At 44.9% G+C, this 15,220-nt stretch overlaps 1 protein-coding gene across 3 annotated transcripts in view; it reads right to left on the reverse strand.

The window, feature by feature from the left end:
* The window catches only part of ANKRD6 (ankyrin repeat domain 6), a gene marked incomplete at its 3' end in the record, with an annotated part of 202,261 nt that overhangs the window by 125,626 nt on the left and 61,415 nt on the right, over positions 1-15,220 (reverse strand). The gene's annotated exons all lie outside the window — the stretch shown is intronic.

Raw genomic sequence — 15,220 nt, forward strand, 5'->3', positions numbered from 1 at the left:
ACTTACATCAGATCAACTGTATTAGTTTCTTTTGGCTGCTGTAACAAATTACCACTTAGGGCCCACCATTTAGGGCCCACTCAGATAATCTAGGATAAAAGCCTCCTCTCAAGATCTTTAACTTAATCACATTGGGGCAGCATACAAAATATCAACAGTATTCACTCTTTATCACGTAAAGTAATATTCACAGGTTCTGGGGATTAGGAAGTGAATATATCTTTAGAGGGCCATTTTGTCTGCCAACCACACCACCCCTACTACCGATAACAACCAGAGAAGCCCATCAAAACACTAAAAAATCTGTTTGAAGACATCAGAGAGCTACCAGGGCAGCAAAGACCTACATAGCCACGAACATGAAGAAAAGGTTAGTGTAAAGAGGGTGAGTCAACCGTCTGCAGTCACATTTCCTTTGTGGCATTTGCCGATCTGCAAGTAGCTGCCAAGAGACTTCAGGGAACAGTGCCAGCTAGAAGGGCCTGAGTAAATCCCCTACACTTCAGTGGGGGAACCCTGAAAAGGGCTAATCACCCTAGGAATAAGGATAAAGTGGAAAGAAACTAGCCCTCACGGAGACCGAGCTTGGAATCGATTCTGGTGAAATCAAAGAGTGAGAGAAGAAATGTACAGTTCATACATCCAGTTAACGTCTGATGTCCAGAATACATAAAGAATGGCTCCAAAACCATTAAGAAAAAGACAGGGAATTCCCTCGCAGTCCAGTGGTTAGGACTCTGTGCTTCCACTGCAGGGTACACAGGTTCAACCCCTGGTTGGGGAACTAAGATCCTGCATGCCTCGAAGCACGGCCAAAAGAGAAAAGAGGACAAAAAAGAAAAGAAAAAGATAGACAGGGGTTTCCCTGGTGGCGCAGTGGTTGAGAATCTGCCTGCCAATGCAGGGGACACGGGTTCGAGCCCTGGTCTGGGAAGATCCCACATGCCACGGAGCAACTAGGCCCGTGAGCCACAACTACTGAGCCTGTGCGTCTGGAGCCTGTGCTCCGCAACAAGAGAGGCCGCGATAGTGAGAGGCCCGCGCACCACGATGAAGAGTGGCCCCCGCTTGCCGCAACTAGAGAAAGCCCTCGCACAGAAACGAAGACCCAACACAGCCAAAAATTTTAAAAATTAATTAATTTTTTTAAAAAAAGAAAAAGATAGACAATCCAGTGGGAGAATGGTCCAGACTCCTGAACAGGTAACTTCACAGAAGAGGCTATCTGGATAGCAAAGAAACATATGGAAAAGTGCTCAACTTCAAAAGTCATCAAGGAAAAAGAAAATAACCATTCTGACAAGAATGGTTAAGATTTTAAAAGACTGAAAATACCAAGTGTTGGCACAGATCTGGAGCAATGGGAATTCTCCCACACCTCCGGTTGGGGGTGTACACTGACAACTGTTCGGTAGTGCCAAACATACACATATCCTATGCCCGGACAATTCCAACTCTAGGTATGTAATCCACAGAAAGGCAAACACATATACACCAAAGGACATACGGGGAATGTTCACTGCAGCATCACTCATAATTGTAAAAAAACTGTAAAATAAGTTATTGGTAATCAATCTGAACATAAGGATAATGTAAATTGTCTCTATCTCCAACAAATATGTTATGACAGGCTACTGAGGATGTCTTATGTGCACTGTAATTCCATTTATGATTTGACTACTTAAGTAACTGAAATGTGACAGAATCTGATAATTCCTGTTGTCACAAATTGGAACTTTAGTTTTTCCACCAAGTTATAATTTTCTAAATTTATTTATAGAAGTAACAAATACATTCTGAATCCCTTTACCATGCCATAAATAGGGAGACACTAATTATTTTATAATGAAGTATAAACTTTTCTGTCTCTTCTGTGAAGCTCACTGCCACCTAAGACTGGCATCAATGCCTTTCTATTCCAGAATAAAATTAACCAAAGTATTTGAGTTATGTTCTGAAGGAGTTATCGTTTAGTAATTGTTTAGTGCTTTAGTAGCACACAAAGTTGAAAATAAAGTTTGAAATACAGATAATTTTTTAAAATCCATAGGGCAACAAAAATGTCCATCAAGAGCAGAAGGGATAAATTGTGATGCATTCTGACTATATAGCAATGCAAATCAATAAGTGATAACCGCATGGACAAACCTCACAACACAGAAAGGACACACGGTATAATTCTCCTTATATAAAACTCAGAAACAGGTGAAAGGAACCTATCGTGTTAGAAGTCAGGAGAGTGATTTGGGGAGGAAGGCAGGTATTAACTGGGAGGATGTGAAAGGCTTCTGGGTTGCCGGCCGCATTCAATTTCCTAATCTGGGTGATAGTTATGTTTGCTTTGTGAAAACTCCCCCATCTGTACGTTCATGATTTGTGCACTTTTCAGTTGGTACACTATATTTCAATTCAAAAAAAATGGTTAGGGCTTCCCTGGTGGCGCAGTGGTTGGGAACCTGCCTGCCAATGCAGGCGACACGGGTTCGAGCCCTGGTTCGGGAAGATCCCACATGCCGCGGAGCAACTAAGCCCATGCACCGCAACTACTGAGCCTGTGCTCTAGAGCCTGTGAGCCACAACTACTGAGCCTGCGTGCCCAGAGCCCGTGCTCTGCAACAAGACAAGCCACCGCAATGAGAAGCCTGTGCACCGTAACAAAGAGTAGCCCCCGCTTGCTGCAACTAGAGAAAGCCCGTGCACAGCAACAAAGACCCAATGCAGCCAAAAATAAATAAATAAATAAATTTATTTTTTTAAAAAAAAAGGTTAACGCTCTAAACCTCTGGATCTGAATTTTCTGAGAGGAAACCACTCACTCGTCTAAGAAAAGAAAAGCAACAGAATGATTCCTTTCCAGATTAGCTGAGAAATCTCCCCCTACCCCAATCAGGATCTTTGGTTAAAATTGACACTGATGTACAAAGTGCTGCAGCAGCCATTCGCTAAGCTTAGTGGCATTTCTGACACTGCCAAGTAATTAGTTCACTAATTTGGCAAAAGCACTGAAAATACCTCCTTCAGGTCAAAATCCAAGTGCACAGCCGCAGAGGAGCTCCTGCTACTCCCTGAGCAGCCCTGGCCTGCAGCTTCACACTGCACAGCAGCTCCCGGTGACGTTCGGGGGTCCTGCAAACCCGGGACTGCACCTCCGCCCGCCCCCCCCAAGTGTAGGCAGAGACACTCCATGGTTGTTTTCAAAAACAAAACCAACAGGTGGCTCAGATTTGCCTCATGGCAGTTCCTGAGGGAGGGGAGAGAGTAGGGTACAAAGGGCGATATATCTGAAAGAGAAAAATTTAACATTGTTCCTTTGTTTTGTTGATCCCGAGATCCGGCCTCTCTCCGGGCTATGCTTGGAGTTTAGCGAATATAGAATTTACTGTTTTTTAAAAATATTGCTGCAAGTTTACGTTGGGGGTAACAATTATCGTCAAATTCTAGAACATTTGTATGTTGAGGTTTAAGTGGTTCACACAGGCTGACAACATGTCCCTGCACCTGCTCTCAACTTGGATTCCCCAGGACTCAAACAATAGTCAGGGTAACCCTACGATCAGAACCATTCTCAAGACCAAACCACGGGTCAGTGTGTCTCTGCCATTGTGGCCACCCATCTCCTCTCTCTCCATTTCCCTCCACTTCCCTTTCAGGAGATAACACAGAGGTATTCAGTGACTTGCCATAAAAATCATCTAGCAAATCTTAGGGCAATTTAGAAAAAAAAGTAATTTAAATTTAGTTCTTTTCTTTTCTAGGAAATAGTAACATCAACAGTATCATGACCAAATTACTGATAATATCAAAAACAATAGCAAAACATTTTATTGGTCCAGGTACTACACTAAGAACTATACATGCATCATTCTAACAACCTCACAAGTCTATTCATATTATTATACTATTCTTATCCCCATTTTACAGATAGGAAATAAAGGCTAAAAAAGGTTAAGTAACTTGCCCATAGCCTCTTAGCTAAAGAATGTCAGATCTGGGCCTCAAACTTAGACTTAATCACTGTACTATTCTGCCTCCTGGTGTTTTGAATAATGTGAGCTGAGTACTTAGGGAAAGGCAGACAGGCTGCCCAGGTTTGGTTTTGCAGGTGGGAGTAGGAATTCCACAGGCCGGCAAGCCAGCAGTGCCTGGTGTACTACTCAGAGCACTAAGAACCTCCCAAGGCCTCAGTGTGTGCCTCTGGGAAGTGGGTCTCATCCCCAGCCAAGTATCTAGGGAAGGGGAGCCAGGGACAGCAGGTTTCCCTGGAGAGGAGGGAATTCACTGAGGTCCTGAGAAAAGTGTGGATTTGGGAAGAGTCTATGGAGGAACAGGAATCTAGGGTGTGGTGACCCTGTAACCTCCTCCTCCACCTCAGCCCTAAAGGGGGCATTTTATTTAGGACTCACCCCACATCAAGTGCATGGCTTTCACTGGGCCTACCTCTCAACCTTCATAATAAGCCCTGAGACAGAAGTTTCTGGATCAACAGGAGACCAAGATTGCTAGCAGGTTATTCTCTTGCCCCCTTACCCTCCATCCAGGGCAATGCTGGAGCTACCAGCTGCCCAGCTACTGCCACGCTGCTCTCAGCCCCTGACATTGGAGCCATCCACTTATCCAGCAGGTAGCTACTGAGTACCTACTATGTGCCAGGCACTGTGCTGGGTACTGGAGTCACAGCACAGAACAAAGCAGACAGAGATCCCTGCCCTCATGGAACTTACATTCCATATGATTCCATTTATATGAAATGTGCAGAAAAGGCAAATCTACGGAGACGGAAAGTAGCTTTGTAGTTGCCTAGGGTTGGGGGGAGGGGCTGGAGTGACTGCTAAGGGGTAAGGGTTGCGGGGAGGTTCTTTTCAGAGTGATAATAATGTTCTAAAATTGATTATGGTGATGGTTGCGCAATTCTTACTATATTAAAAACCACTTAATTGCACACTTTAAATAGGTGAACTGTCTGGTATGTGAATTATATCTCAATAGAACTGTTGTATTAAAAATATAATAAGAACCCAAACCCAGAACTTTCAACCTCAAGCTCCATGCTATTTCTATAGTACTAGCCTGCCTTCTATATATATGGAAGAAAGTGAATGCTATCCAATGAGGTATTGGAAAGAGAAATAATAGTCTGGGTAAATAATAACGTGGATAAGTAAAATAATTCAATAAATTGGAGAGACCTTTGTGTCCAGATTACTAATGTACTCCTTAAAATATTAGGCACATCAATACATCAGTCAGGATGGGCTTAGTAACAAACAAACCCCAAATCTCAGTGGCTCAATGGGAGTTTATTTCACACTCCAGCTCTGTCCACCTAGGGTTGGCTGGGGCTCTGTTTCCTCTCTGATTTGCCCAGGCTGACAGAGAAACCACCAGTCTCCAGGGCACAGGTAAAGACAGATCTGGAGGGTCACACAATAGTGATCACACGATCTAGCCAACAAGTGACACAACACACTTTTCACAACTTGGTGGCCAGAAGTAGTCACATGGCTCCACAAACACAAGGAGGTGGGAAGCACGAGCCCATCACATGCCTAGAAAACAGAAAGCTTTGAAGATTCAGTCAGTAGCACTGATGTTTGCGCAGGGAATCAGGGCGTAGTGTGGTTAAGAGCATGGGTTGTACAGCCAGCATGCAGTCACTCTCTAGCTAGACATCACCACCTCACCTCAGAGAAGTCAATGGGATCTCTTCATGCCTCAGTTTCCTCATCCAGAAAATGGGGATAGTAATAGTATGTACCTCCTAGTTTTGTTAGAAGATTAAGTGAGTATTTCTATCTGTAAGGAATTTAGAACAGTTCCTGGCAAGTGCTAATATCATAAGTACTACATAACTTGTATTATTTTGGGGAAAAAATTTTTAAGGCAATGTTTTTATTTATTTTTGTAACATAATTAATGGATGGGCACTGTGTGAAGTATCAGCACAGAAGCCAACACATACAAAGTAGGTACAAAATAAATGGCAGCCTTTATTAGCAGAATACCAGGAGGCCCAGGCCCCGCTTGGCCAGGGCTTGAACCAGCTGCCCGGTCCTTTGGCTTCCAGGTTTCTGTCTTATCTTTAAAAGAGGAGCTGTACAAGGTGATTGCCAAGGTTCTCCAGCACTAAACACTTGGAATTTTTTGATTCATGGGTCACTGACTTGGCCTGATAAGGTATTTTTCATTGTTTACTCTTCATTCTTTGACCATAAAGGATGATCTTCCCCTCCGAATCAAGAGGACACTAATACGTTCTCTACCTGGTTCAGGAAGGCCAACCTCCCCTGGATTCTGCCCCCTGGGCAGGCCTACCCTTGCTGCCACTGCAGCCCGACTACCAGGAAGCTGTCAGGAGAGGACCAGGTCCTGGGTGCAGTTCCAAGAAAGAGCCTCACCTCCCAGGAGAGCAGAGAGGGTGGATAACAGTCATCTAGAGGGCAGCTGGCCTCCCCCGGAGCAGGCGGAGCTCACCTCCGCCCACCACTGGGTGAGGACCTCAACACCGCACGCACCCACTCAGAAGCCCCCTGCCCACCTTCACCCTCCCACCCATGTCCCGGGTGGCGGCTGCACCTGTGTTAAAGGGGCAGCAGCTGTCACCCTCTTGGTTTAAGGGGAGTCAGACATTCCCAGAGGGCTTCCCTGGTGGCGCAGTGGTTGAGAATCTGCCTGCCAATGCAGGGGACACGGGTTCGAGCCCTGGTCTGGGAAGATCCCATATGCCGCGGAGCAACTAGGCCCGTGAGCCACAACTACTGAGCCTGCGCGTCTGGAGCCTGTGCTCCGCAACAACAGAGGCCGCGATAATGAGAGGCCCGCGCACTGCGATGAGGAGTGGACCCCACTTGCCGCAACTAGAGAAAGCCCTCACACAGAAACGAAGACCCAACACAGCCATAAATAAAAAAATAAATAAAATTAAAAAAAAAAAAAAAAAAAAACATTCCCAGAGACCTTTCTGTTGTCCATCTGGCCCTGTTCCGGGGTCAGGAACAGGATAAACAAATTTTTAACACATTTAAAAATAAGGAAGATGTGCTGCGAGGAAAAACAAAAAAAGCTCTCAGTAGAGCGAAGCTTTAAACAGTAGGGAGCCGTCCACAATAGTTCAACCTCAGAGGAACACACTGAGTGTGTGAATAAAATGTGTGTGTACCTAGGAAAAGATATCTCTGGGTGCTGCTATTTTTCAAACGTTAAGGACCCCATCTGATGATTTCAGTCTCGGGAGCTGAGGCCCCTCCTTTTAGGAGCCATTAAAGCCTTCCCCCATGGAATCTATCACCTGAAACCCTTTCTGCCCCGCAGGATGTGTCTGGGAGCAGGCTCTCATTCTGCTTTCCACTCCATGCGAGTTTCTCTCTCTGCACTGGTGTTAGCATCTCCCCTGGCTGGAATGCCATGCCCACGGGTAGAGGATCCAGGCAAGTCCCACCTTCAGGGCAGAGCTTTCCCTGAATTCTCCAACCTTCCCCCCATCATTTCTGGGTCACTGTCATCAGCACCCATTTTTTAATAAGGAAAAATATTAAATATTTAACTTGTCTAAAATTTCCATACAAAACGTTCTCACTTTTTTAATGATAAGCTTGAGTGTGCATCTGTGGTTGTAACTTTTTTTTTTCTTTGGCTGTGCCTCTCGGCTTGCGGGCATCTTAGTTCCCCAACCAGGGATTGAACCGGCAACCTTGGCAGTGAAAGCTCGGAGTCCTAACCACTGGGCCGCCAGGGAATCCCCTGTGGTCGTAACTTTTTATATTAGGTTGTATATTTGTGATTGTTACATGTAATTTTTCATTGAAGTATAGTTGATTTACAACGTGTTAATTACTGCTGGACAGCAAAGTAATTCAGTTATTCATATATATACATTCTTCTTTATATTCTTTTCCATTATGGTTTATCTCAGGATATTGAATATAGTTCCCTGTGCTATACAGTACGACCTTGTTGTTTATCCATTCTCTGTATAAAAGCTTATACCTACTAACCCCAACCTCCCACTCCATCCCTCCCCCAATCCCCTCCCCCTTGGCAACCATCAGTCTCAATAGCACCCATTTGAAACTGCCTTGTTCCATCTTTGAAGGTTCAAGCCATCAGCCATGTGACTGAGCCCTCTTGGGAATGGACTGTCCAGCCCGTCAAGTTGCAGATGACTGTAACCCCTTGCCAGTGTCTGGACTACAGCCTCACAGGGGACCCCGAGCCGGTACCACTCAGAGAAGCCACTTCCCAACTCCTGACTCGCAAGAGCTAAATGAGATAATAAATGCTTACTGTTTTAAATAAGCCCCAGGAATTCCCTGGTGGTCCAGTGGTTAAGACTCCACGCTTCCTCTGCCATGGGCCTGGGTTCAATCCCTGGCTGGGGAACTAAGATCCCACAAACCACAAGGAGCAGCCCAAAAAAATAAAAACAAAAACAAAGCCCTTAAGTTTGGGGTAATCTGTTATGCAGCAATACCTAACTGACTGTAGGTGATAAAGGACCTATAATGATAAGTAATGAAGCAATTTTAATTAGGTGGTGGTGGGTATACAGGTGTTCACTGTAAAATTCTTTCAGCTTTGCTGCATGCAGGAAAATTTTCATAATCAAATGTTGGAGAAGAAAGTACAGGCTACACAACAAAAAACTGGCAGCTGGATCAGTCCACGACGCAGCTGCAGTAACGGTTCCTGAACGACAGAAGAGTGATTTGAAAGGGTTACCAAGGAATATAGTATGTTTTGGAAACAGATGTCTTTAGAGTGTTATTTATTATATATATTTTAAAGTATCCATTTGTGTATATAAAGTAGTATTAGATGTATTTTACTCATTTTTTTATCCCAACCTCCAATTTTCAAAAAGACACCGATCTGCCAATTTCAGTTTTTATCATCCAGGGCACTTTTCAAGAACCCTATGACTGGGCTTCCCTGGTGGCGCAGCGGTTGAGAATCTGCCTGCCAATGCAGGGGACACGGGTTCGAGCCCTAGTCTGGGAAGATCCCACATGCCACGGAGCAACTAGGCCCGTGAGCCGCAACTACTGAGCCTGCGCGTCTGGAGCCTGTGCTCCGCAACAAGAGAGGCCGTGATAGAGAGAGGCCCGCGCACCGCGATGAAGAGTGGCCCCCACTCGCTGCAACTAGAGAAAGCCCTCGCACAGAAACGAAGACCCAACACAGCCAAAAATATAAATAAATAAATAAATAAATAAATAAATAAATAAATAAATAAATAAATAAGAACCCTAGGATTGACAGGACTTAGTATTATGTCAAAAGTAACTTATCCTTCAGATGAGGCCACCAGAATCCATTTATCCTACTCTGTGTTTTGCTTTGTTTGTTCTGTCTGATTTAGTTCCCAAACTAATTAGGCTAGCTTAATTCCCTGTTGCTTTGTCAGGTAATGGTTAGAGGAATTTGATTAACTTTTACAAAATGTACTTGACACAAAGCTGCAAGAAATGGCTATTTCTGGGCTCCAGAGAAATCGGAATGGTCAGAGCAGTGTCGATGCCAGTTCATGTTTTCCTTAACCTTTACCTGGACCTGACACCCACTCCTGCATATTTTTACAGTGAAAACAGTCTGCTAGAATTGCTGTTCACACCAAATGTTGATAATGTAATTTTAGATAAATAGTGTGACTAGCCTAGTCTTTTTATGTAATGACATGAACCATAAAAACATTTTGTGATAAACAGAAATCCAGACTCATTACTTTCTCCAAATATAAATAAACCGAAATCTGCCTGTCAGTGATGAGGCCCACTTTGTTTATTTTATAGACATCAGAGGGTCATCACAATGTAATTAATTATGAGCTCCTCCATTACAAAGTACACAGCACTGTACTAAAGATAAGCTTGGGAAATATTGACAGTTGGATTTGGTGTTTAACGAAGAGTTTTATGTTGTGGGTGGTATCTTCTCAACACCAGCCAAGCTAACAAAACCAGAAGGAGGGGCCCTGCCATACTCACCGCAGACAAGTGGGAGGTCACGGGGACTGGAAGTCTGCTTGTCTAACCTCACCTCATCCTCCTCCTGGTTGGAGGGCAGAAAGCTAAAAACTACACTTTGCAGATCCCACACCTGCAGCTAGAGATTGGGATGTGATCCAACTAGAGGCATCTCTGCCAAATTAGGAAGCCAAGAGGAGGCCTGGCCTGTACAGCGGTGACTGGGAAGCAAGGCGCGGAGACGGCAGGTTTTTCTGTAGCCGCTTTCCAGGACCATTCTCCTGCCTGGTGGTGGCAGGCCTCTCTCCACTCAGGCTGCCTGATCCCTGAAACACAGGCAGGGAGTGGGTTCTTTTTTTTTTTTTAATTAATTTATATTTTATTGAAGTATAACTGATTTACAATGTTGTGTTAGTTTCAGGTGTACAGCAAAGTGATTCGGTTATACACACACATGTGTGTGTATATACATATATACACACGCATACATATATATTCTTTTTCAGGTTCTTTTCCCATATAGGTTATTACAAAATATTGAGTATAGTTCCCTGTGCTATACAGTAGGTCCTTGTTGGTTATCTATTTTATATATAGTAGTGTGTATCTGCTAATCCCAAATTCCTAATTTATCCCTCCCCCATACCTTTCCCCTTTGGTAACCATAAGTTTGTTTTTGAAGTCTGTGAGTCTGTTTCTGTTTGTAAATAAGTTTATTTGTATCATTTTTTTAGATTCCTCCTATAAGTGATATCATATGGTATTTGTCTTTGACTTACTTCACTTAGTATGATAATCTCTAGGTCCATCCATGTTGCTGCAAATGGCATTATTTCATTCTTTTTTTATGGCTGAGTAATATTCCACTGTGTGTGTGTGTGTGTGTGTGTGTGTGTGTGTGTGTGTGTATACATATATATATATATATATATATATATATATATATATATGACATCATTTAAGTTGCTTCCATGTCTTGGCTATTGTAAATAGTGCTGCAATGAACATTGGGGTGCATGTATCTTTTCAAATTATGGTTTTCTCTGGATATACACCCAGGAGTAGGATTGCCAGATCATATGGTAGCTCTATTTTTAGCTATTTAAGGAACCTCCATCCTGTTCTCCACAGAGGTTGCACCAATTTACATTCCCATCAACAGTGCAGGAGGGTTTCCTTTTCAGGGAGTGGGTTCTTGAATCCACAGCCCCAGTTAACATCCTCCGAGATGGGAGCCTGCTGGTAGGCCCGTCCTTCAAACTTCTGGGCATCACCCCAGGGCCCAGCCTACGGCTCCTCAGGGCTCTCTCCCTTCCAGTAAGCCTGTGACCACTTAATCTCCATCTCTTCCTGCTTAAAGTATCAATACTTAGAGTGGTTTCTGTTTCCTGCACTGAACCCTTACTTAGTCACAACAGAAATCCTATGTCTTTTTTTTTTTTTCCTATGTCTTTTAAATTATTAAAAAATGCTAATGCAATTAACCAACCCTCCTCCGTTTACTTTCCAAAGCTCAATCTCTCCACATGGGTGAAGGGCAGCAAAGGCCTGGAGTGAACAAGAATACAGAGGCCTGGTAAGGAGTGGAGAACCACATAGTGCCGGGGTAGGGTCAGGCCCACTGCCTGCAGGGGTGGAGGATGCCCGGGGAAGCCAAAACCGGAAGGCTGAACTCAAGTAGATGTAACGGGCCGATCAGCTGCAACACCCGCCTGTGGACACACAGGGCATGGAAAGCAGGCTCAGTGCTTTACTGTCAAAGCTCACACCACATAAAGTGTGACGAAGCAGCTCTTTTCCATGTGTGAGTTAATCGAGCACTTCCCCGCTGTGGTCTCACAGTGATTTAGATTTGCAGTGAAAGGCAAAGGCAGGAAGCTTTCTACTTGGTTCAAAGCCAGCAGTGCTGAGTGCCAGTCCCAACGCTGCTACTGCTGACCAGACGGACAAATCCCTGACCTGTTTCCTGTGTGTGTCAGGACTGTCCTGCAAGATGAGAAGCCCCTCAATAACAATAGTAGCAGCTGGCCTTTACTGAGGACCCGCCACATGTCAGGACCCTGTATGCATCTCATTTAACCTCACAACCACTCCATCAGGTGGATATTACTCAAGAGGTCCAGAATGTGACCACTTTGCCTCGTTTTCCTACCACCATCCTGGTCCAGGCCTCCATCCCATCTCACCTGTGCGCTGCACAGCCTCTTGCCTGGTCTTTCTGTTCCAGCCCTTCCCCTACCCCCACGACTGTTCCTCATCACAACTGCCAAGGTGATGAAATCTTAAGTCAGATCGTGTCACTCTTCTACGTTTTCAAACCCCCTTCCCCCAGCCCCGAACAGGGCTTCCCATATGGCCCAGAATAAAAGCACGGGTCTGTGCAAAGCCCTCTGGGATCTGCTCCCCCTTTCCTCTCTGGTCGCATTCTCCAGTCCCCTGGCCCACTCTACTCCACTCTATACTGGCCTCCCTGCTACTCTTCCAACATACCAGGTACCCCCTGCCTCAGGACCTTTGCCCCTACGATTGTTTGCACAAATGTTACCTTATTGGTGATGCCTTCTCTGACTACCTTGCTTAAAATTACAGTCTTAGCATTTAGCACTACTTACGATATTTATTTTGTTTACTGTGTTTCGCCCTCTAGCATCACAACAGTAGGAATTGTTTTGTTCAAGGCTAGATCAGGGCTTCCCTGGTGGCACAGTGGTTGAGAATCTGCCTGCCAATGCAGGGGACATGGGTTCGAGCCCTGGTCTGGGAAGATCCCACATGCCGCGGAGCGGCTGGGCCCGTGAGCCACAACTACTGAGCCTGCGCGCCTGGAGCCTGTGCTCCGCAACAAGAGAGGCCGCCATAGTGAGAGGCCCGCGCACCGCGATGAAGAGTGGCCCCCGCTTGCTGCAACTAGAGAAAGCCCTCGCACAGAAACAAAGACACAGCACAGCCAAAAATAAATAGTAAATTAAAAAAAAAAAAAAGGCTAGATCAGCCACATAGTAGTCACGTAACAAATACTTGTTGATTTAAATAAATAAATGAAGAATCTAAGGCATTAGGTAGCTTCCCATGTCTGCAGAGGTAGTAGGGAGCAGTGCTAGGAGGCAAACTCAGGTTCCATCTGACTCAGAAGCCCACGCTCCATACAGGGCACCCTCCTTCCATACAGGAAACCCTCCTTCCACATCCCAGGGGCTGTTAGAGATGCAGCAGGCGTAAGATAAATATGTGCACTCATGTGAGTCTACTTTCTGTCCTCTTCTCTACCCCGGAGAGGTGCTCCGCCTTAGACGCTGGGCCCATCCACACTGCTTCCTAAGCAGGCAGAGAACATGACTTAGAAGCAGTGGGACCCACTTTCCTCGTCCTCCTTCCAATCCTGCCTTGAGAGCCCCAGCAGCCAAAAGGCATCAGATCCACCCACCGTTCTAACGCAAAAGGCTGGGCACTGCCTGACAGGCACTGTAGTGTAGCCCAATCACTAACGTCGGCAAGAGGGCTTCTGCGGATTACCCCAGATTCCGGCTGCAAACACCGCACGGGGCCAAGCCAAGCACGCTGCTGCCTGAGGACTGGAGAGAGTGGAGGGGCTCCTGCAGCACCAGCGGGAGGCTAGGGAGGGGGCGATGGAGGGGCTACAGCCTGGGTTAGACAGAACTAGGGCAGCAGCAGCAGAGCCTGGGCCAAGTTCCGTCAGGATCACCCCACCGGCACCCCTCCCTGTGTTGAATGCAATAATCTTCCAGAAGGCAGACCGTTAGCTAGAGACTGGCAGGCTTTCTTGTCATACCCCACGTTGAGATCTCTGTGTTTTTAATTAAGTGAACTAATATAAATACCGGGCTTAGAATAGCACAATGTGTAGGCCACATGGTAAGGCCTACATTTCTGTAGCTATTATCCTAATGGGATTTAATTGCTATATTTTCTTGACAACAGCCAAAAGCTCAAAAAAGGGTCCTGTCAGGTAAGGAATGCGAGGATTGAATCTGCATATGCTTTAAAAAGCTGTTTTTTCAAAATACTTATTTATTGGCCCAGACAGGTCTAAAAAATAAATAAGACTAGGCTGTAAGCTTGGTAGCCAGGAATCTGGATTTATTTCTTTTCATATGTCTATTGAGATGTTGAAATGGTTATTCTGCCTGAGATAATTAGTTAGATTAGTTTTATTATGGTTATGTTAATTATAGGAATGTTATGTTATTTTAAATGACTATATATGTAAACAAAAAAATTTTTTCAAGTAAACAGGCAGTGTAAATCCCAGTTCTACTATTGTAATGATTCCCATTATTGCTGTGAAGAAATGTGGCAGACCTCACGAGAAAAAAATTACAAACATCCAATCACCAGTGAGAATATGGAATACACAGAAACTTTAGGGCAAGTGTAATTTAATGTTAACGAGAATGTAGGGGCTATAAGTAACGGTGCTAATTGTGTACAGTGGCAGCCAACTAGAACTTTCAGCCGAAAACCAATGAGGGTGAGCATCTGAGAATCTATCCTGCAAACCAGACCCATTAAATTAAAGGAGAGAAAGCGGACGGGTCGGTGTGTGCTGGGGCATAATGTTGTCTGCACCACACAACTCAAGTTTACGCTTTGTTTTTTTTCGTTTTTTTGTTTTGTTTTGTTTTTTGTTTTTTTTTAAGATTGGCATTAATGTTTTTTTTATTTATTATTTATTTATTTATTTATTTATTTTTGGCTGTGTTGGGTCTTCGTTTCTATGCGAGGGCTTTCTCTAGTTGCGGCAAGCGGGGGCCACTCTTCATCGCGGTGCGCGGGCCTCTCACTATCGCGGCCTCTCTTGTTGCGGAGCACAGGCTCCAGACGCGCAGGCTCAGTAATTGTGGCTCACGGGCCCAGTTGCTCCGCGGCATGTGGGACCTTCCCAGACCAGGGCTCGAACCCGTGTCCCCTGCATTGGCAGGCAGACTCTCAACCACTGCGCCACCAGGGAAGCCCTACGCTTTGTTTTTGAAGAGAACTTTTCTCATATTAAAGACTCAGCACCATGATGCCTTTTCGACGAAAAGGAATGCAAAAGAAGAATCTTCATTATAGCACTCCATATCAGGGAACACACAAATGCCCATTCACTCCAGTGTGAGAAACAATCTTTTTCGAGTGTCTCCAAGTGGATGTCACCCCTAAAGTCCCTCCCCAAGTCACTGAAACAAGTACTTTGCTTTGATGCAAAGATACTGCAGGATACACCGTTGACAGGCGTTTTGTTATGCTGTTTCCTTCCA

Source organism: Balaenoptera physalus (assembly GCF_965194825.1).
Source record: "Balaenoptera physalus genome assembly, chromosome: 9".
Classification (NCBI taxonomy): Eukaryota; Metazoa; Chordata; class Mammalia; order Artiodactyla; family Balaenopteridae; genus Balaenoptera; species Balaenoptera physalus.